This window comes from Aquarana catesbeiana, linkage group LG03 (assembly GCF_042186555.1).
Source record: "Aquarana catesbeiana isolate 2022-GZ linkage group LG03, ASM4218655v1, whole genome shotgun sequence".
NCBI classification, from domain to species: domain Eukaryota; kingdom Metazoa; phylum Chordata; class Amphibia; order Anura; family Ranidae; genus Aquarana; species Aquarana catesbeiana.
The window spans coordinates 258762840-258784762 of record NC_133326.1 but is presented as its reverse complement, the minus strand read 5'-3'; the positions used below and the strand labels follow the sequence as shown (position 1 = coordinate 258784762).

The 21923-nt window shown below is 42.6% G+C and overlaps 1 protein-coding gene across 1 annotated transcript in view; it reads left to right on the top strand.

Annotated features, from left to right (window-relative positions):
• Nucleotides 1-6803: 6803 nt before the first annotated feature.
• NAV3 (neuron navigator 3) overlaps nt 6804-21923 on the top strand; it is a gene marked incomplete in the record, with an annotated part of 918952 nt that continues 903832 nt past the window's right edge. The window contains 1 exon segment of the mRNA XM_073620003.1: nt 6804-7131.

The window sequence follows — 21923 nt, the reverse complement described above, 5'->3', positions numbered from 1 at the left end:
ATTTTTGGTGGATCAATTAATACTTATCTCACGCCTTGCTGCTGTAGGCTCCCTCCATTCACGGCTGTCTCAGAAATCCTTCTAGGGCAATGAAGGCGAACCTTGGCACCCCAGATGTTTTGGAACTACATTTCCCATGATGCTCAACTACACTGCAGAGTGCATGAGCATCATGGGAAATGTAGTTCCAAAACATCTGGGGTGCCAAGGTTCGCCATCACTGTTCTAGGGCGTTCCCAGCTGGATTTGCACCCCTGCCACCTCCATGTACAATGCCAGTTTATTAGCCCTGTATTGTATGTGATGATGCTGAGGGCTCACCCTCTGCCTTGGATGTCAGGTAGAGGAGGGCGTGGGAGCTTACTGGAATGAGGAAGATGGTAGGTAATACTGCCTCCTCCTTTACCACTTAGACTTAAGAAGCAGCTGTGGCAGAATGGGAATTGGGCTTTATATTTATATGAATGTGTTATTTTTCAGTCAGTATCATAGTCCAGGAATTACTCTGGATGATACATGAAAAAGATAGCTCTGTTAGCAGGTGCAGTTAGCTATCTTGCCACTAGATGGCTCTGTTCCCAATAAAGTCTGGTATAAGAAAAGTGGTAGGGTGGTAGGCCCCTATTAGAGAAAATCTTCCTCTAGTGATGTAAGTGGTGGAGTTAGTACCATATAAAAGCCAGGAGGGGCCTTCTAAGTTGGGGCACAGGAGCCAAACACCCCAGAGCTATCTGGATGAATATGGGCCTTCAACAGGGCTGCAGCTCTGGGTGGGGTAGTCCAAGGACCCGCTATAGTTGCCTTGGCTCTTTTATGGTCTGCTGCAGGCTGTGAGTGGGATACAAAAGACTTTTTAGGTCAGGCTGGAGTCCTCTGAGGTGAATACTAGTACACCTGGGGGCGTTCCTGGCTGGGCAGAGGTATGGTGAGGACATTGAGAGAGACTGATATACTAACAAAGTGATGGAAGCTGAATGCTGTAGACTTACAGTAGTATACATGAGGGAAGTGGTCCCAAATCTGTGGTGCTCCCTAGGAGAGGAGGTGAAAGGGAAGTTGGCTTACAGATTATGTGCTAGTGTTCAATGTCTAAGGCTGCTTTCACGCTGTGGCGGGCGTTGACAGTAAAACGCAGCTAGTTTTAGCCGGGCTTTACCGTCATTTTAGCGGCGCTATTCGGCCTCTAGAGGGGTGCTTTTAACCCCTGCTAGTGGCCGAATAAAGGGCTAAATGCACCCATGTAGCGCCGCTGCCGAGGCGCTTTGCAGGTGCTTTGGCAGTGGTGCCCATTCATTTCAGTGGGCAGGAGCGGTGTATACACCGCTCCTTCACCGCCCCAAAGATGCCGCTTGCTGGACATTTTTTAACGTCCTGCCAGCTCATCGCCCCAGTGTGAAAGCACTCTGGCTTTCACACTGGGACTGCAGGGGAGGTGTTTTCAGGCGCTATTTTTAGCCCAAAAGTGCCTGAAAAACGCCCCAGTGTGAAAGGGGTCTAAATGACAGCTACAGAATGTCCGTTCCTGTGTATGGCGCTCCACACTGAATAATTTTGTCAGTATATCAATGTAATGTTAGATGTCCCTGTCATTTTTTAGAGGTTACAGTAAAATGCAGAAAATATATTTCATGTGTGGCCATTATTTTATTCCTGAATACTAAGGCTTACACCGACGAAGGATCTAGGGGGGTGCTGGAATGGGCTGTGCCCACCCAGATTTTAGTTGCGCGCACCACCCCCCCCCCGGTCTCTGAGAGTGCACCCACTGACCTATGATGAGCCAGTCTGATGGGGGCAATTGATGTAAGGAGACTAACCACACTGGGATTGGTGTGGTCTCGTGTCTAGCGTGATCAGTATGAAATAGAAAAGCAGAGAGACTGGCAGGATCACCAGGGATTTGACACAAAGGAAAAAATACAGAGGACAGGATACTTTTTAACACAAGTAAATGATATAACAGGTACATGAAACAGGAATATGAAATATTGGGGCAACATATTCTTTAACCATTTAACCCCCAGACCATTTGGCTGCCCAAAGACCAGGGCACTTTTTGCGATTTGACACTGCGTTGCTTTAACTGATAATTGCGTGGTCGTGCAATGTGGCTCCCAAACAAGATTGACGTCCTTTTTTCCCCACAAATAGAACTTTCTTTTGGTGATGTTTGATCACCTCTGCGGCTTTTATTTTTTGCACTATAAACAAGAAAACAGCGACAATTTTGAAGAAAACGCATAATTTATTTTTTGCTATAATATCCCCAAAAAATATATAAAAAAACATTTTTCTTCCTCCGTTTAGGCTGATACATATTCTTCTACATATTTTTGGTAAAAAAATTGCAATAAGCGTTTATTGATTGGTTTGTGCAAAAGTTATAGTGTCTACAAAATAGGGGATAGTTTTATGGCATTTTTATTAATATTTTTTTTTACTGGTAATGGCGGCGATCAGCGATTTTGATCGTGACTGCGGCATCATGGCAGACAGATCGGACACTTTTGGCGTGATTTTGGGACCATTCACATTTATACAGCGATCAGTGCAATTAAAAATGCATTGATTACTGTGTAAATGTGACTGGCAGTGAAGGGGTTAACCACTAGGGGGCAGTGAACGGATTAAGTGTGTCCTAAGGAGATTCTAACTGTAGGGGGGCGTGGCTATGTGTGACAAGACACTGATCACCGCTCCCGATTACAGGGAGCGGTGATCAGTGTCCTGTCACTAGGCAGAACAGGGAAATGCTTGTGAGACGATCGCGGGTATCCCCGTGGACATCGAGTCTGTGGGACCCGCAATCACACTCACGGAGGTCGCGGCGGGCGCAGGTGCGCCCGCGAACCGTTTCTTAAAGGGCAACGTACAGGTACCTTAATCTGCCTGTAAGTGCCCTTCTGCCGACGTATATCGGCGTGAGCTGGTCGGCAAGAGGTTAATGTAAGCATTCTGATGGGTTAAATTGATGTAAGAGAGGACTCTGCTGGGAACACGTGATGAAAGGGGGCAAAATAATAAAAACGTTATACTTACCTGCTCTGTGCAATGGTTTTGCCCAAAGCAGCCCTGATCCTCTTCTTCTGGGGTCCCCTGCTGGTGCTCCTGGGGGAGGGGGACTGGAGAGGATTCTGTGGCACAGAAAGTTTTTTTACTTTAATGCAGAGAATGCAACAAGTTAAAAAACCTTTAAGCCTTGTACGCACAGGACCAAATCAACTGAAATCGCCCAGTTCAGCAACAACCGGCTGCCTTTTGGCCCGTGTGCACAGTTGTCTGTTCTACAGAAGCTGATCTCATGACCGGCTTTTAACGAACAGGCATGTTGGAAATTCCAATAAAGTAAGAAGGAGCCAACCACAAATCTGTATTCCAAAGTAAAGGTAGCTGCCCCTTTAAGTGCGAACAACACAAAGTGAATATAAGAAAAAAATATAAAGGTAGGTGCTAGCCCTTTAAATTGCACAAATGTGAACTTAAAACAGTGTCAACAATCAAACAATGTCCATATTATATGCAACTAATCATTAAAAATGAAAAGTCCATAATATAAGTAGATGTCTCCAATCACCGTGCCAATAGAAATATTAGTAGATGACAAATTCTTAAAAACGATGTGATCCACCACGTGTAGCCACACTCCTTGCTCACCAGACTCCTGCAACCACAAAATAAATAAACTTACTACACTATAAGGATTTTTTTCTGGTCTTTTGTCTCTTGTTACTGGTGAGTGCAAATCGGCAATGAAGTTTATAAGCTTACTGGATCCAGCTTTCCTGCATTCTGGGTTATACCTTTAATGTTTGCAGGCTACTTCATGGCCACCTGAGTCTGGTGAGCGAGGAGTGTGGCTACACGTGGTGGATCACATTTTTTTTTAATAAGAATTTGTCACCTAGTAATACTTCTATTGGCCTGGTGATCGGGGACATCTACTTATATTATGGACTTTACATTTTCCATGATTGGTTGCATATAATATGGACACTGTATGGACATTGATTGTTAACACTGTTTTAACATGCTTTGGTATTTCGTGCAATTTAAAGGGTTAGTGCCTACCTTTTATTCATTTTTATAGGCATGTTGGAAAACCAGCATCCGACTTGCATCCGATCAGCACTCACAGCCAATGGCTGCGACCGCAATCAGTGTGTTTTGGCAGGGGGGGGGGCTGGGGACAGGGGGGCTGATTCACCTTGTTAGAATACAATAGCACAGTGCATGAGATTGCCTCACCAACATTGCTTGTTTTGGTACAGTGTGTGTACCCAGCTTTAAGCTATTATGACAAAGTTAATGAGAGGAGACACTCTAAAGGGGACAATTGATATAAGAGTAGACTCTGCTGGGAACACCTGATGTAAGGGGGGACTCTGATAAGGACCCTGATGAGAACTCCTGATGTAAAGGGGAACTCTCATGTCGACCCTGATGAGAATTTCTGATATAAGGGGGGACGCTGATGGGGAATCCGATGAGAACTTCTGTTATAAGGGAAGACTCTTATAGGGACCCCGATGAGAACTCATGATGTAAGAGGGGACTTTGATGGCTGATTATATTTCCCGATGCAAGGTGGAAACCTGATGGGGACCCTGATGAGAACTCCTGATGTAAGGGGGACTCTGATCAGGACCCTGATCAGAACTCCTGATGTAAGAGGGGAACTCTGATGGGGACCCTGATAAGAACTTCTGATGTAAGGGGGGACTCTGATGGGGACCTTGATGAGAACTTCTGATATAAGGGGACACTATGTTAGGGACCCTGATGAGAACTCCTGATGTAAGAGGGGTGTCACATACCTTGTTTGGAGGCCGAGTTGACGAGAGGGCTTTCCTTGCAGCTCTGGTCCAATCACCCCTGAATGTGGTGACAGAGGTACGAGGCTGAAAGAAGCATGGGTGCTGGTAGCTTGATAGCATGTGACTGCCACGGTCAGGAAAGTAGCCAAGGTGAGCCCGGGTCATACACCGTGAGACAGCAGTGTGGTCAGGAGGCAGGCAGGGGTTGGTACCAGGGAAGCAGGCAGAGCAAGGTCCAGTAGCAAGCCAAGGTAAACACCAGGAGATCAGACAAAGAATAGTCAGAGGCAAGCCGAGGTCAGAATCCAGAATCCACAGAGCAAGGTCAGGAACAAGCTGGGTCAGCAACAGAAGATCAGTCAGCACAAGTAGGAACACAGAAACACGGATCAGGGGAAGCTGAAGAATATCCAGCAGTTGGCATCCAGCAGGGTCTCCTTTAAACAGGCCACTTGGCACCAATGCGTGAAGACATGCATGCCAATGCGCCTACGTGTCAGTGCATGCTGGACATTAGAATGAGATCGTCTGTGTGCTAGTACATGTGCACGAGAATCAGCTGCATGGAAATGAGTAGCAGCTGCAGGAGAATGAGCATTAGCTGCATAAGAATCAGCATTAGCTGCATGAGAATTGGCATTAGCTGAACTAGCTTCCTGACAAGGGGACTCTGGTGGGGACCCTGATAAGAACTTCTAATATAAGGGGGACTCTGATGGGGACCTTGATGAGAACTTCTGATGTAAGAGGGGACTCTGATTGGGACCCTTATGAGAACTTCTGATATAAGGGGGGCTCTGATGGAGACCTTGATGAGAACTCCTGATGTAAAGGAGGACTCTGATGTGCACCCTGATAAGAGCTTCTGATGTAAGAGGGGACTCTGATGGGGGATCTTGATGAGAACTCCTGATGTTAGAGGAAACTCTGGGGACCCTGGTGAGAACTCCTGATGTTAGAGGAGACTCTGATGGGAACCCTGATAAGAGCTTCTGATGTTAGAGGAGACTCTGATGGGGACCCTGGTAAGAGCTTCTGATGTTAGAGGAGACTCTGATGGGGACCCTGATGAGACCTCCTGATGTTAGAGGAGACTCTGATGGGGACCCTGATAAGAGCTTCTGATGTTAGAGGAGACTCTGATGGGGACCCTGATGAGACCTCCTGATGTTAGAGGAGGCTCTGATGTGGACCCTGATAAGAGCTTCTGATGTTCGAGGAGACTCTGATGGGGACCCTGATAAGAGCTTCTGATGTTAGAGGAGACTCTGATGGGGACCCTGATAAGAGCTTCTGATGTTAGAGGAGACTCTGATGGGGACTCTGATGAAAACTCCTGATGTTAGAGGGGACTCTGATGGGGACCCTGATGAGAGCTTCTGATATAATGGGGAACTCTGATGGGGATCCTGATTAGAACTTCTGATGTAAAGGAGGACTCTGATGGGGGGCCTTGATGAAAACCCCTGATGTAAAAGAGGACTCTGATGAGAACTCCTGATGTAAGGGTAGCCTCTAAAAGATATACCTGATATAAGGGAACAGAGGTTCTCATGTAATAACAGACTAATCCATACTCCAACACTCCCTGTTTGCTCTGCACTACATGTCAGGAGTTCCATCCAGGTGATAAATCACACCATGTGACAAGCTGTCAGTAAGTGACACACAGTAGTGACATGATGCCCCCCCTGACTTTTTTCTTTTCTGCACCCCCAAATCTGACCCTGATGAACTGGGGTCTTTTCTATCTGCCTGCAGTTCAGCTTGCATGTAATATTTTCTCCCCTATCAGTGTGACATGCTTGCTGTAAATGAACCCTTCCAAGCCTCTATAGACAATAGTAAAGCTTTATCAGGGCAGGCTTGAATGAGTTAAGTCCATTGATTCTTACATCCCCCCATGCTAATAGTCTCCCCTGCGTGTAAGTCGTCTGTGGCCAGGCTGAGCACCTCCTCAATGATCCAGTGTGTGTGTGTGTGTGTGTGTCTGTATGTGTGTGTGTGTGTGTTGCTGCTATTGTGCCTGCATAGCCAGCCACAGCGCCACTCTCCGCAGAGCTGTGAGCCCAGCCTGGTGTGAGGATGGATGGTGCCTTCCAGGCTCTGGCACGGTGAGAAGTCCCCTGGAGGGGGCTGCATACAGCTATAGGAACCAGGGACTGGCTCACACACACACACAGGCTGGCTGCCTGCTCCATCCCTTGTCATTAGGTGAATGGGATATACAAGGCACAGCTATTCCATTGCCATAGGAACCTGCTAAAGGCTCACCAACCCTGGGATTATCCACAGCACCTGGAATGGCATCTGTCAGGTAGTCTACCCCTCTTTTGTCTCCTGCACATGGACACATCTTTTGTGCTGATCTGCTTGCTGGATGTGTAGGATGGAAGCAGAGGAGGACTAGAAAGTGCTGCTTGTGGGTCTGTTAGTGCCATGGTTAGTGGTAGTGGTGGGTGTGTGATCCTGGGTGAACCTGGGCATTGTGTGCTGTGTACAGGGGACCTGCATGTCACTGCTGCTGTCATGGATCTTCTTCCAAGGAGGATCCAGCACTTTAAGCTGCTGATTAGAAAGCATGTGATGATATGTATGTTGGTGTGTGCCTCATCTCCTAGGCACATGCTGCCCATAGTACACTCTATCCTAGTGCTCCATCAGATCAGCTATTGATCCAGCCAGGGTTATTAGCAATTAATCATCACACATACACACAGGTCATGCTAGAGCTGTGCCTCTAATTAGGAAATGCAGTGCCAGTGACAGTTGAAAGGTTGCTGTAATGCAGCTGTGTTTGTGATCAATTGTTTTTTTTTATTTTTTATGCCAGTTTAGGAAAAAGCATTGCTAGATTTTGTTCCCTGTAAACAGTCACATCCTATTTTTGTTTATTTTTTCCCTTGTTTTGCTACACAGATTCTGTTTTTATTAGGTTGCTTTTTAGAACTGTAACAATGTGAATAAAGGCAGTTATCTGATGGCAGACAGCATGCTAGGAACTGAATGAAGTCTTTTTTATTGTGAGAGAGGGTCTAAGCACAGGTATATAGGACAGAAGGAGCACAGACTGTATACAGAGAATATTATTTTTTTTTTTTAGTATGTCTTAAACATGAGGCCTTTATGGCCCATTCATATTGTATTGTTAAAACGCACGCCAACGCGTGTGCAGGTTGTCCTGATGGTGGTGTTCACAACCCTGTGCAGTTTTGTAGTGTGTTTTGGAAAATACAACCTGTCCCATTATTTTTTTTTCCCTTTAAATGGTATTGTGAAGTGTGTGGAATAGTGTGATATCATGTCATAACGCGTTACAACGCAGCTAAATCGCAAATGCATGTTGTAAATAGGCCTTATTTAAAATGTTATCGTGCTCCTTTGTAAAATAAAATGACATCATGGTTAGCTTTTAATTTGTCTTGAAAAAAAGAATTAAACATAGGAATTGTGAGCTTTGTCCCAAATAATGCACTAAAGTTACCCTAAACCAGGGATATGCAATTAGTGGACCTCCAGCTATTGTAAAACTAGCACTCCCATCATGCCTCTGCCTCCAGGTGTCATGTTTGTGGCTGTCAGAGTCTTGCTGTGCCTCATGGGACTTGTAGTTCTGCAACAGCTGGAGGTCTGCTAATTGCATATCCCTGCCCTAAACGATAGCACTGCACCAATACCCATACTGGTCGGTATAGGTGCCGATACTAAGCATTTTCATGAGTAATACGTTGAAACTAAAACCTATACCTTCAAGTACACAGACTGTTCACATAAGACCAGGTTCACAAATGCGCAGGGCCAGTTTCAGTGCGAATTTGTAAAGAGTCCGGTGTGATTTCGTTCAGCAGTTCAGGTGCGGTTCAGGTGCAAATTTTTAAAGTGTACGACACTGGAAATTGCACCTGAACAGGACTAAAAATCGTACCAGGCTTTAAAAAAAAACAAAAAAAAAACGTTCTGCGGCTGGCCCGTGAACAGCTTCCATAGAAAGCCAGTTTAGTTCACGTGTCATGCAAATTGGTTCAAAGCGCATCCAATTTGCATATATGTGTACCGTGGCTAACTGCCGCCTTAAGGCTCGGTTCACACCTATGCAAAAGGGTCAGGGGCTTTTTTAAAAGCAAAATGGTGTGTTTTTGCTTAAATAGACTTCAATGGAGAAGTTGCAGAAAAGCATGTAGTGTGATTTTGCATTTCTTAATCAACCCAACAATAAAGTGGGCAAAAACAAAAAGCATAAAAAATGCAAAACACATAAAAAAAGAGTGAAAAATGCGTGTGAAAATACACAAAATTCACTGCAAAAAGCACTGCAGAAACTGTGCGATTAGTTTCGTATAAATTGAAAATTCGTACAAATTTCCGTAAATTCGTACATTCGGGTGGATCCGAAATACGGATTGCTATGCTTCTGAATTTTGTACGAAATACGAAAATTTTGTTTATGAATTTCGGATCCAAATTCCTAACGAACATTCATAATTGTTACTAAAAGTTAACAAACCTAAAAGTTAAAAACCCAGGAAGTCAGCACAGTACAGGGATGGTGGGAGCCCCTCATAATGATAAATTCATCATAACGAACATTCGTAATTGTTACGAAAAGTTAACAAACCTAACGAAAATTCGTATTTTGTATGAATTTAAATTGAATATCGGACACAAATTACGAATTACTAATTAATTCTAATACGAAATGGAATGGAACGAAAGAAAACTAATTTATTGACGGCGCACATGTCTAATCTCTACTAAACAACATACTAATTCTCCAAAAATAACCCATACAATACCACTACTTAATGCTTCTTACTGTGCCCCCTTGTAACCTCCCCTGTGAGCTCCCGAACCTCTCCCTTTCCCCTCCTCATATCTATTTGTTTGTAATGAGCAGTACACATTAGTTGTGGTCATGTGCACTGCTATATGCGCACTACAAATCCCAAAGTTTCATCTTGGGGGCAAGCATGAGAGGGTGGCTGCATTTCTACATACAGTGGCACCATGGAGAACGAACATAGCCACCCTCTAATACAGTAAGAAGTCGGATCACAGCAGCAAAAAAAAGGAGATTTGGAGGAGGCTGAGAGCAATAGAAGGTACTTTTTGAGTTAAAGTGGAACATCACTCTTCCAATCAACATTAATTATTTTTAATCCTTATGCTGCCAGCAATTAGTAAATAGATAGGAAAATATATTATATTTAATTGTTTTATTTTTATTTTTTTTTTACAGTTTTTGATTTCTTGCCTAGGCAAATGATGTGAAACATCCTAAGAGTCTTCAGGAGGGGAGGAGGGGTTTTCTGAGCTAAGCATACTCTCCTGCCTGATTGCTTGAGCTAAAGGCAGATGGATTCCAGGAAGTAAATGCTACATAAATCATCTGCCCTTACCCAAGATGGCCACGGTCAGAAATGGTAGTGTTTTTCAAAGTGATTTCTCAAGAAAATAAAGTGTAGAGACATGGATGGATGGGGGAGTTTGCTTTGAATTAAAATGAATTAAATAGTATTTTTGGTATTGTCGCGCTCAGATACAGTGAAGATCCACTTAAAGAATACATACTGGGATAGATTTATTTTAAACCAGAGTTTAGTGTCACTTTAAATACAGGAATGGTGCTTGTGAAAACAGAAAACTATTTGTGGTTGATGTTTGAAGGCCATTTGTGAATTATCAATGGCCCTCGTTTATGAATGAGGCCCTGAAGTGTCATTGAGTGCTAAGCTGACATAGTTACAAATCGGTGTTCAGCAGTTTATTTCTATTCAGACTTCTGATGCTGGTTGTATGATTAATGTGTTATAATATATGGGGATAATAATAATGCGTCCAGTATTTTTACACAAGTGTAGGATGCAGGGTACACGTTTTGGGAGTTTGGCTAGATAGAGGGCAATGAAATGTTCGAGCCAAACATGATAAATTGCCGTCTGGGTGGATTATCGTCTTATTACATTGCAGAACTGGCTGCTCCTATCCCAGTAGGCATGAATGGAAGTGTCGATCTCTTAAATCCCAAATACCTCCTGGAAATGTTCAAGTGATCCAAGAGTGATATTATCAGGCTGAAACTCTTATTGTAGATAGGGAACTGTAAGTTTAGAAATAGGACCTGTAGTTGTATCTGTCATTGAGCAGACTAAAAAAAGAAGTAGCTGATTGGTGATTGTCAGCCACACACCTATTTCCCTTATCACTTCACTGGGGAAAATGGGGTAAATTGACTAAAGAGTCAAGATGGTTCGGTGTTAAGTGAATTCTGAACTTGGTAAATAAGGGGAATCTGTACTAAGGTCAGCGATTTTCCTCTTTGCTAACTAAACAGCCCCTTCTCTTAAAGAGGAACTGCAGTCTGCTCACATAATCTGTAATAAAAACATATGTGCTATTCTGAAGCTTCCCGGCGACCACTTTGAATATTATTTTATATATACTGTGATTCTGTACTTGCCAAATATGCTGCAGAAATCTCCCTCCACTGAGTTTGGCTGCAACCATTTTAACTGTGGGCAGCTGAAGCTGCTGCCTGTTCACTTCCTGCATTTACACAGGCACACAGAAACACACCTCCAGCCCTGCAGCTCTCATTGGCCCTCTTATGACTCATCCCCCCTCCCTTCCTGGCAAACTCTCAAAAGAGTGAGAGAGAGAGCTGTGCATGATGTCATAAGCATAGGTTATGACCAGATAAGAAACAGGAAGTGGGTTGTATAAGGTTTTACTATCCAAAGTTAAAAAAACAAGGGCAGAAGATTTAATAGATGGAAAGTTGAAAAAAATGACTCAAGGTCCACATTAACCTCCCTGGCGGTATGATTATGTCAGATTTTTGCATCTCAAAGTGCTACATTGTTTTGCATAGAAATTTGGCGTTTTATATTGTAGGCCTGTAATTCTTAGTAATAACACACCTAAATCTGTCTAAATAAGAGTCTAGTAGACATCCCGGGTATGATAAAGTTTGAAATACGAAATCATAAATTATAATATAATAAATAACTATAAAAAATAATAATAAAATTAATTTCCCCGCGATTCACTATCGCTCAATTCTGCAAGTGTTCTAATTTACTATCGCTGTTTTCTAGCTGGTCTAAAACCACTTTTGATGTAAAGGGACACTTTTTAGTTGCTATGGACAATCTCAAGTTTCCAGGCAGGAAGAAAAGTATATATAATATAAAACTGCATGCAGGGCACTGGACAAACCACTAGAGACAAAAGGGATGTGAAATGATTTTAACAGTAATGTAATCTTACAGATTACAGTGTACTGTATGTATTATGTTTTGTGCAATTTTTGAATTTTCTGTCGGGCTCCGCCCCCGTGCGTCGTGACGCTCACAGGGAACGGAGCCTGGCACACAGACCATCAGGCAGATGATCCGGCGGAGGACACAGCGGGGGGACATCACAGGATCCTGGTGACAAGGTAAGTACACTGCACCAGGATCCTGCAATGCAATCCTGAGTGTGGCTCGGGGTTACCACTAATGGTACTGAAATTTAACCCCCGAGCCACACTCAGGAATACCGCTAGTAGGGTTAAGCTAGCCATACATGGCTTGAATTGTGTCCGATTTCTGTTGAATTAGCTACAATTCAGGCTATGGATGGACCAGTTGGCACAACTCAACTGAACAAAATTTGATTTAAAAATTGACTGAGCTGGGGAAATATCGGCTTAACGGCGAATGCGTCAGATGCAGTCGTTGTTCAAGTATTCAGGTAGCTGCAGGTGCTGTGGCTATCTGAATAGAATAGCTGGCAATGGAGGTTCCTCTGTCCACACTGTTTAGTATGGATAGGAGAATTGATCGATTTCTCTCGTTCACCCCACAGGGGTAAATGAGAGAACTCTACATGTGTGTGTGGCTAGCATTACTTTAGTAAATCAATGTATCTTACTTTTGGGACAGTAGGGAAGAAAGATGTTACTAAACATAGATAACTACATTTTTTAATACACTTTCCAACCACTAGGGTTGACTTGATATTAAAGGATAACTCCACTTTCATAGAAAAAAAACTAGCAAATAAAAAAAAAATAGCGTGTACAATTGCAAGACAAGTCATATAGTCATATTGTATTTGAGTGTTATTAAAATGACCTTTCCTTTTCAATCTGCAGCGCTGTAATTTTCAGTAAAATGCAATACAATATGGCTACCTGGAGGTATTGAGTACACAGAATATGTACAGAACGCCTCCCAGATGTGTCAATTGCTGCTTGAGTGATTGGCTTACTGATTTTCCTAGAAGTCTGCAGTCAGGTACAAATACGTTTTTTGGCATCCCTTGCACCAAAAATGTCATTTTTGGTGAGATGCTCCCAAAGGGAAATCATGTCTAAAGGGATGCAGACTGTGCCAATTTCCTCATTAGAGCCCTGAAGGTGCAGCAGCTGACCGATTAAATGTAAAATCACTCCCATACAGATTCACTTTGCACATGGACACAGACAAACAGCTATTTCTTCAGAATAACAAAAAGTAGGAATCTGCAACAAAGTTTGGTAAAATCCTTGCAATGTACATAGATCACCCAGAGGGGAATGATTTTTTTTCCTTAACAAAAGAGTTACTCTTTATGAGCAATGGGACTTTTTATATAAAGAGTGGGTGGATGTGTCTGTGTTGCATATGACAACCATTTTTTTTTTATAAAATGATAGTTGGAATTATAGTATAAACCAGCCGTTACACATAAAGAAATATTTTTAAAGGAATGCTTCTGTAAAGTTGACATGCGATTTTAAAGGGAATACCATGCAAAACCAACACATTCAGTAATAAACATGCATAGCTTTTTAATTTATTTTTGCATGCTCTTGGAAAGAACTAACAATATCAAAAAATGCTGTCTTGCAGACAAACACAATTTTGCAAAGTGAATTTTTTTCAGTGTCGGTGTCCTTCTCCACATACAGGGCCGGTTCATACTTGAATCGCACAGGAACGCAAAGCGCTGAATCTCATTCCTGTGCGATTCAGCCCATTTGTTTCAAAGGGCTGAAATCGCTCTGGATCGTAACAAAAATTAACGCACGCACTTCTTTTAAAAACACACTGCAACTGGATACCACAGTACCGTGCGATTCCATGCAGGTAAATACATTGTGTTTGTGATCTGCTTTTAGGTTGTCGTTAGGAATACATTGACACCCGCAGCAGATCACACACCCCGTGCATTCTGAGCGCAGTGTGAGAAACGCACATGGAACACGGGTTTCTCACATTGCTTTCTGGTGTGAACAGGCCAAGGTGTACTGGTACTTTGTAATTTGTAACTTTCAGCACAGGTACTTACGTAGCTCCCAAAAAACTCAAATTAAAGTGGAGATACACTGACAAAGTTTGTCTGCAATTTCTACTGTAACTAGAGTTAAATTTGCCAGCCGTTCAAAAATTTTAGGCATAGTGCTTTATAAAGGCAACATTGGAAATGTGTTTTTTCTGGATTTCGGTACTGACTATGCAATAAAAACATTTTGAATGCTATATTAATTTGAATGTTTCCTGTGGCCCTCCAGCTGTTGCGGAACTACAAGTCCCATAGTGCCTCTCACTTTGGGAGTCCTACTTGTAACTGTCAGCAGCTTGCAATGCATCATGGGACTTGTAGTCCTGCAACAGCTGGTGGGCCACAGGTTGAGCACCCATGATCTACACTATGTCTAAACCCTATGTGCTAATATTAGGTCTTAAATCTTTTTTAAAGTGAAGTTAAAATTAGTTAAAATTAGTTTTCTGGGATAAAGGTTCAATAACATTACTTACCTCTAAAAAAACGTGAATCTCATGTCCTGCTAATTGCTGCTTAGTGTAGAAATATACTCTGTAATGATAAGTTCCCTTCACAGCGATGTACTTCCGGCGCTGCAGAGGTTAGCTTCCTTGGCTCTGATATTGCAGTACATTAAAGAAGTCCCCACAGCTGCTTGCTCCTTTCTGCCCTCTCCTTCATTCACAAAAGTAATTGCATTGTTTTTACAGACTTTAACATGTTCTGTAAATGGGGGAAGGGGATCCTTTCATCCATCTGCCTCTCTCCCATTCACAGAACTTGTGGCATTGTGTGAAAGCATTACAAGGACTTTTCTGAATGGAGGGGAGAGACACATAAAAGGGCGGCTGGCCACCAGGACTTCTTCAGTGTTAGAGCTGCAGAATTTAGCCCCATTAGCACCAGCAGTTCAGCACTGTGAGGTGGACCTGTCATCACTGCAGTTCTATATTAAGAAGCAATCAGCAGGACAGGAAAAAACAGGTAAACATGTCTTACCTATATTTAAATGAATCTTTATTGAATAACAGGAGAAGCATCCTAAGAAATTCAATTTTGCTGAAAAGTTGGATGAGTTCATGAGGTGACTTACTTATGTAAATAAGGTTCATATGCTTGATTTTGTTATATACTGTATATGTTAATCTACGGGTCCCTATTGTTATGCATTTTAAACCTTTCTTAGACTTTAAGTTTAAAACATGGATTTTTATTGCAATTCAAGGGTATAGCTGCATATCATTTTTTAAACTAACTTTTCTTTGGAAATACCCTAAAATAAAGTGTTATTAGTAGAAATGCCTTTCCAGCCTTATTGGGTGGAAGGATATGGGTACAGAGAAGTAACAAACGTTGTGCAAACTTGTGCTGAAATAGGGGGTGCATCTGACCAGATCTGTTAGATTACAAAGTGCACAGGTCAGAGAGGTCAAATTCTTATGCCCATTAGACTGTGCAGTCATATTTAGACACGCTGCACAACTGCTTTAACAGTGTAGCACCCTCCTATATAGGTTTCTAGTAAATCTAGGTAGATTAAGTTCTTTTGGCTCCACTGTAATCCATGGAGCAGTTTGTGATTGCTTTGGGCTGTGCTCCACTGGCTGCAGGTTTGATTGTTTCCTGCAGCCTTCTGCAGGATTCTAGAATGTAGTGGGCTGGAAAGGCATATCAATAACCTGAATATTTATGCTGTCTCAGCCAATCCCTGGAAGAGGGCGCCCAGAATGTGGCTGGGGGGGGGGGGGTGCATAAATTGTTTGGAGCTTGAAGCAGCTCCCAGCTCATAGGGCTACTGCCCTTCTAGGCAGCCCAACTGAAAATCTATTCATGCTCATCAAGGTCCCAACTATGCTAAAGCTGAGTGCTGAAAGTCTCTGGAACTAATCAAGGGATTTCGCTGAGGATCTGGTCTGAAGAGTTCACTGGAGAGATGTCTGTCTGATATTGGAAGGAGGCATCCAAGTATTCAGGGAAATTGTACTTACAGGTCTGTGTGTAGGATCCTTGAGCTTGCTGCTGCTGTTGCTATCCTTTGTATATCAGTACTAGTGTTGCCTTGCCTGGGAATTTTCTGACAGTGTCTCAGTGCTGTACATTTTGTGAGTCATTACTAAGGGGGCTGCCCTGAGCAGTCGTGACAGGGTGAAGAGTGTCCTCTTGTTACTGTTCATCGCTAATGGAGTATCCTACATTTCCCTACGCCCTATCCAAATTGTTCAGCAATAAATGTCAGAAAAATGCATTACAACAGTAAAGTGGCGATAAGACAATGCAATGGGAGGTTGTAGGTGCAATGGGGGTTATTTACAAAAGGCAAATCCACTTTGCACTACAAGTGCAAACTACAATTGCAAAGTGCACTTGGAAGTGCAGTCGCTGTAGATCCGAGGGGGACATGCAAGGAAAATAAAAAACAACATTTTAGCTTGCACATGATTGGATGATAAAATCAGCAGAGCTTCCCCACATTTCAGATCTACCCCTCAGATTTACAGCGACTGCACTTCCAAGTGCACTTTCAGTGCAATTTCAAGTGCACTTTGCACTTGTAGTTTGCACTTGTAGTGCAAAGTGGATTTGCCTTTTGTAAATAACCCCCAATGTCTATCTGACTGAATATCTATAAATTATGCTTTAAATGAGAGGATTTATGCCACATTTATAAAACTTGCATTGTTTAATGACTGGGCATTCATGCTATGCAGAGATTTCAGAGTCCTTTGGGATTTAAGAAGCCATTGTCACATTTTTTCTTGTATTTGGAACCATATTTTTGTTAGCCAGAGGCTCTACTGAGTTCTCTCGGCCTGAACAGCCATTGAAAGCTTCCACCTCACACAGAACCAGTTCTCCATGGCTAACATAGGGGACAGGAATTTACAAAGACTTTGATGGATCTATTCTAGCATAAAAGGACCAGTGCATCATGAATACAAGATGTTTTACTTTGTGACCAAATGTAATACTTCACAGGTATTTGTGGTAGAATGGGAAATAGTTGGAGCTGAGAGTAGCTTGGAGTGTATTGTTAAAGATTCTCGCTGTAGGACATTGGAAGCAGTACAAAACTTTAATGATAAAACCAAGTTTAACTTACCGACCAGCCCGCAGACAACCAAGTAAACCTTTCTAACAGTATGCATTAAAAGCAGGGGTTTAGTCCACACACATTTGCAAATGCATGCATAGGCCACGGAGTCTCGTCAAGGCACCCTTGTATCTGTGGTACCTAACACTAACTTATAAGTGTTCCCATAGTGGAGGCACATGCATTCTAAAGAATAGGTGAGAGCAGGTGGACTGAAGGGGAGACACCCCTTCTTAAACGTACAGGGGCACACTGAACACCCAGCATATAGCACAATGGCTGCAAAAGTGTCAGTGCATTGCCTAACCATAAAACACAACAGTGATACAAAAAAGACGCCACTTGCTCCCATCTATAGCTGGTTATCAGTAAGAAGCATTGGAAGGCTAACAACAGTTATAAACAAGGCCAAGGATAAATCCAAGGAAAACACCAAGCTTAACTTACCGACCAGCCCACAGACAACCAAGTAAACCTGTCTAACAGTATGCGTTAACTGTTGTTAGCCCTCCAATGCTTCTTACTGATAGCCAGCTACAGATGGGGCAAGTGGCGTACCTTTTTTGTATCACAAAACTTTAGTGACCTTCACAACCATCCTATAGCAGTTTTACTGCTACAGGGCAGCTGCTGTGCACAGGATCACATATATATACTGTACATGATCCCCCACTTCAGTGGCGAATGAGTGCCACTGAAGGGCTCGCTCCTGCTGTGATTATGCACAGCAGGAGCTGATCAGTGGGTACCACAGACTCGATGTCTGCCGGCACCCGCTGATTGTTCGTTACAGAGGCAGAACAGCAGTCTGCTTATGTAAACAAGGCAGATTGATGTTCAGGCATGGATCCAGGGACAAGGATCTATGTCTTCCCCCTTAGCCAAAGCACCCCCCCCCCCCCACAGTACACAAGCACTGGCTAGGAACACAGTTAACCCTTTGATCACCCCTGATGTTAACCCCTTCCCAGCCAGTGTCATTAGTACCATGACGGTGTATATTTTTAGCACTGATCACTGTATAAGTGTCACTGGTTCCCAAAAAAGTGTTTAAAGTGTCAGTTAGTGCCCGATTTGTCTGCCACAATATTGCAGTCCCCCTATGAGTCATTACTAGTAAAACAAATAAATTCAATTCCATACATTTTTCCCATAGTTTGTAGACGCTATAACTTTTGGCAAACCAATCTTTATATGCTTACTGGGATTTTTTTTAACCAAAAATAGCAGAATACACATTGGCCTAAATTGATGAAGAAATTTGATTTTTTTTTTTCATTTTTTTTATTGGATATGTTTTATAGCAGAAAGTAAAAAATATGTTTTGTTTTTTTTAAAGTGTCAGACAATTTTTTGATTATAGCGCAAAAAAACAAAAAAAAAAAACCAGAAGTGATTAAATACCACCAAAAGAAAGCTCTATTTGTGTGAAAAAAAAGGTCGTAAATTTTATATGGGTACAGTGTCGCACAACCGCGCAATTGTCAGTTAAAATAACGCAGTGATGTATCGAAAAAATGGCCTGGTCATGAAGGGGAGTAAATCTTTCAGGGCCGAAGTGGTTAATATTATAAATGATAGGAATAGGCAGAAAATGCAGGTGAAAGATTGATATGGGTCTTTAGAAGGAATAATGGGGAAATGCTTGGTTTCTCTTAGCTCAGAGTACCAAGTGATTTATAAGTACGGCAAATGAGAATATACGCATGTTGACAAATGCTGGTAAATCCCTTTGAAACTGGCAATTTATCTCAGCAAATGATGAAAAACAATAAAACATAGTTACAAATTTGTTGACTGATTAGTTGGCGTATCTAGGATTCTATGTAAATATGCTTAGCCAACATTATAACTTAAAGAACTCCTGAGCAGTTGTTCTATATTTCCTTTGTGTCTCCTTCACCAATGATAGAACCAAAATATTGCTTAATAATCTGTTTGTGTGAGGAAGTATAACATTACCATGCTCAATCATAGTGCTCAATATGTCACAAACTGTTTTATGGAACATGGAATGATATAAAGTTAATATGTTACTCTTGCACCTGATAGGATTCTTTTACTTTCCAGTCAAAATAGGCCAAGTATGATCCAAATTTGTTGCTGAGGGCAACTGTCATATCTTTCTTTTTCTCCAGCTCACATGACTCCAAGAACTGTGCATGTAAACATCTACATTTCTTGCTTATTTTGATGGCGTGAATATCTCATCTTTTAGTCACTCCAGATTTACTGACAAGTTCATGCTGGGCAGCATCTAATTTGTATTAATGTTTTCTATAACTAGCTTACATTTTTTATCTCATTTATTATTTATGTCGGTCCACATAATATAATACATGATGGCTGGTGTGAGACAGGTGCTTTCAGCGTCATGTCTAACAATTAACACACACCGTTAAGCAGAGAGTTGTGAGCTTGAGCTCCATGATTCTGCCACATCGGATGAGAGGCTGTTTTTAATGCCTGTGTTACAGGGCTGTGTTTTTTGCCCCAGGCATGTGTAACATGGCATTATCCCTGCACATGTGTGATAAATTTGACGTGTGACCACCACCACTCTTGTGACATAGTGTGCCGGTGTTATATTTTATGTTGTATTTTCCATTAAGTTAGATACAAAAGTACTGTCTCGGGGTGGACATATCACTTAACGTTTAACCAGTAGGGGATTTTTTCCCCCAATATTTTATGAACCATCTATCACTTTCTTGGCACAAATAAAAAAAAACAAAAAACGTGTTGCATCTCCTTAATGGGACCTAAAGCTTAGATAGCCTGGATTGGTGTGTCGCTGCCCATGGAGGATACTTGGTTTTACATGTCATTAAAAATTGCAGATAAATATACAGATTAGCGGTAAGATCGGAATATCGGCCGGTGTAGAATGTGGTACATATAATGGGAATAGGGGTCACATAGAAAGTATGGCACAAGCAGCAATACATTCTTCATAGAATTCTAACATTTCCTCGTAATATATATAGTCAGTTCCTATGCCTTTGTCAGCCTGGATAGGGAATCCCTCCCATGAGATACAAGCAGCAGGGAAACTCTTCTGCATTCTATCCAGAAACAACAACAGCGAAAAAAAGGAGGAGGAGGACAAGCGAACTTCCCTTCTTAGGTGAAGTTCCCCTTTAAGTAGTACAGCTGATGAGGTCATTACTGCTTTTACCTCCTGGAAGCTGTGTGGGGAACTACAGTATTTCTTCAAATGCAAGTTCAGAGTGAGTGCTATTTTACAGAAAGCTAATATTAAGGCCGATTCAACTACTTATTGCAAAAAAAAAAGTGATGATTTTTTACCAAAAACATAATTGGATTTAATACGGATTTTACATCTGCCCATGGTTCAGCTTTAATCCAATCTTTTTTCCTGTATGTCAAACAATGAAATTAAAAAGACAGCATTTGCACTTTAAACGACATGGCTATTCATCTGTGATTTCCTGAATTAATGGTCAAATTGTGGACCAAAGCTTTACAAGGACTCATTTAAGACAGTGGGAAGTCATTCTATGCATGCTGCTTCTTACAGCATTTCCTACCTGAACCAGGCTATGACCTGTAACCAAGAACATGCTGTGTATCTGAGTCTTTGTTATTTGCTGAGGCAGTGACTCTTGACAAGCATGCATCCTAGCTATATTCCCTGCACATCGTAGTACCTATGCCCTCTGATGAAGATTAGAGGCCTTTTCACAGCATAATAGGATTTACAATCATCTTGTCATAAACAAGAAAGTTCATTATGTTTTAGGTCATTATGTGCAATTATTAATGTTTTATATTCTTTATTGATTTAGTTTTTGTTACCAATTCTCTAATGTCTCGTACACACGGTCAGACTTTTCGACCGGACTTGTCCGACGGATGCCCACGGACCAAATCCGACGGACAATCCGACCGTGTGTGGTCTGCATCGGACTTCCGACGGACCGTTTTGGTCGGAAATCCGATGTAGTTTAGATTTGAAGCCTGCTTCAAATCTTTACGTCGTAACTCCGCCAGGACTCAGTTCCTGACGGAAAGCCCGTTCATCTGTATGCTGGTCCGACGGACCAGATACGACGCAAGGGCAGGGTACTGCATCTCGCGCTCGCTGCAGTAGGAAAAACAAATTTTCCTATTGCGGTGAGCGTGGGGCATCCCAGGCCCTTAGGGTGATGTTGACCACCCTAATCCCGTCACAGTCCCAGCATGCCCAGGGACTGTGACGGCATAAGGGGGCGGGGTCACCACCTATATAAGTCACATCGGAGCGCTCAGAGAGCATTGCAGCCAGAGAGAGCGTCGTGTCAACATCGGAAGAAGAGAATAGGGAAGAAGCCAAGAAGCCAGAAGCCAGAAGTTCGGGCCCCCGCTAGCAAAAGAGCGGCATGAAGATAGCGGAGGAGCCGGCAGAAGAACTGGAACACCGGGAGCAGAGGTCGAACACCGGGAGAAAAGGCCAGAGAGAGCGGAGAAGAACCAACCGGACGCCGGGAGAAGAGGCTGGAGGGACCCCCGAAGTCGGAAGAAGACCCCCGGAGCTGTCTAATAAATTACTTTAAAAGCCTGTGTAGTGTTTTTTTATTGACACCTTTTCCCCCAGGTGAATGGGTAGGGGTACCATGTACCCCATACCCATTCACATAGGATGGGGGGCCGGGATCTGGGGGCCCCCTTATTAAAGGAGGCTCCCGGATTCCGATAAGCCCCCTGCCCGCAGACCCCGACAACCA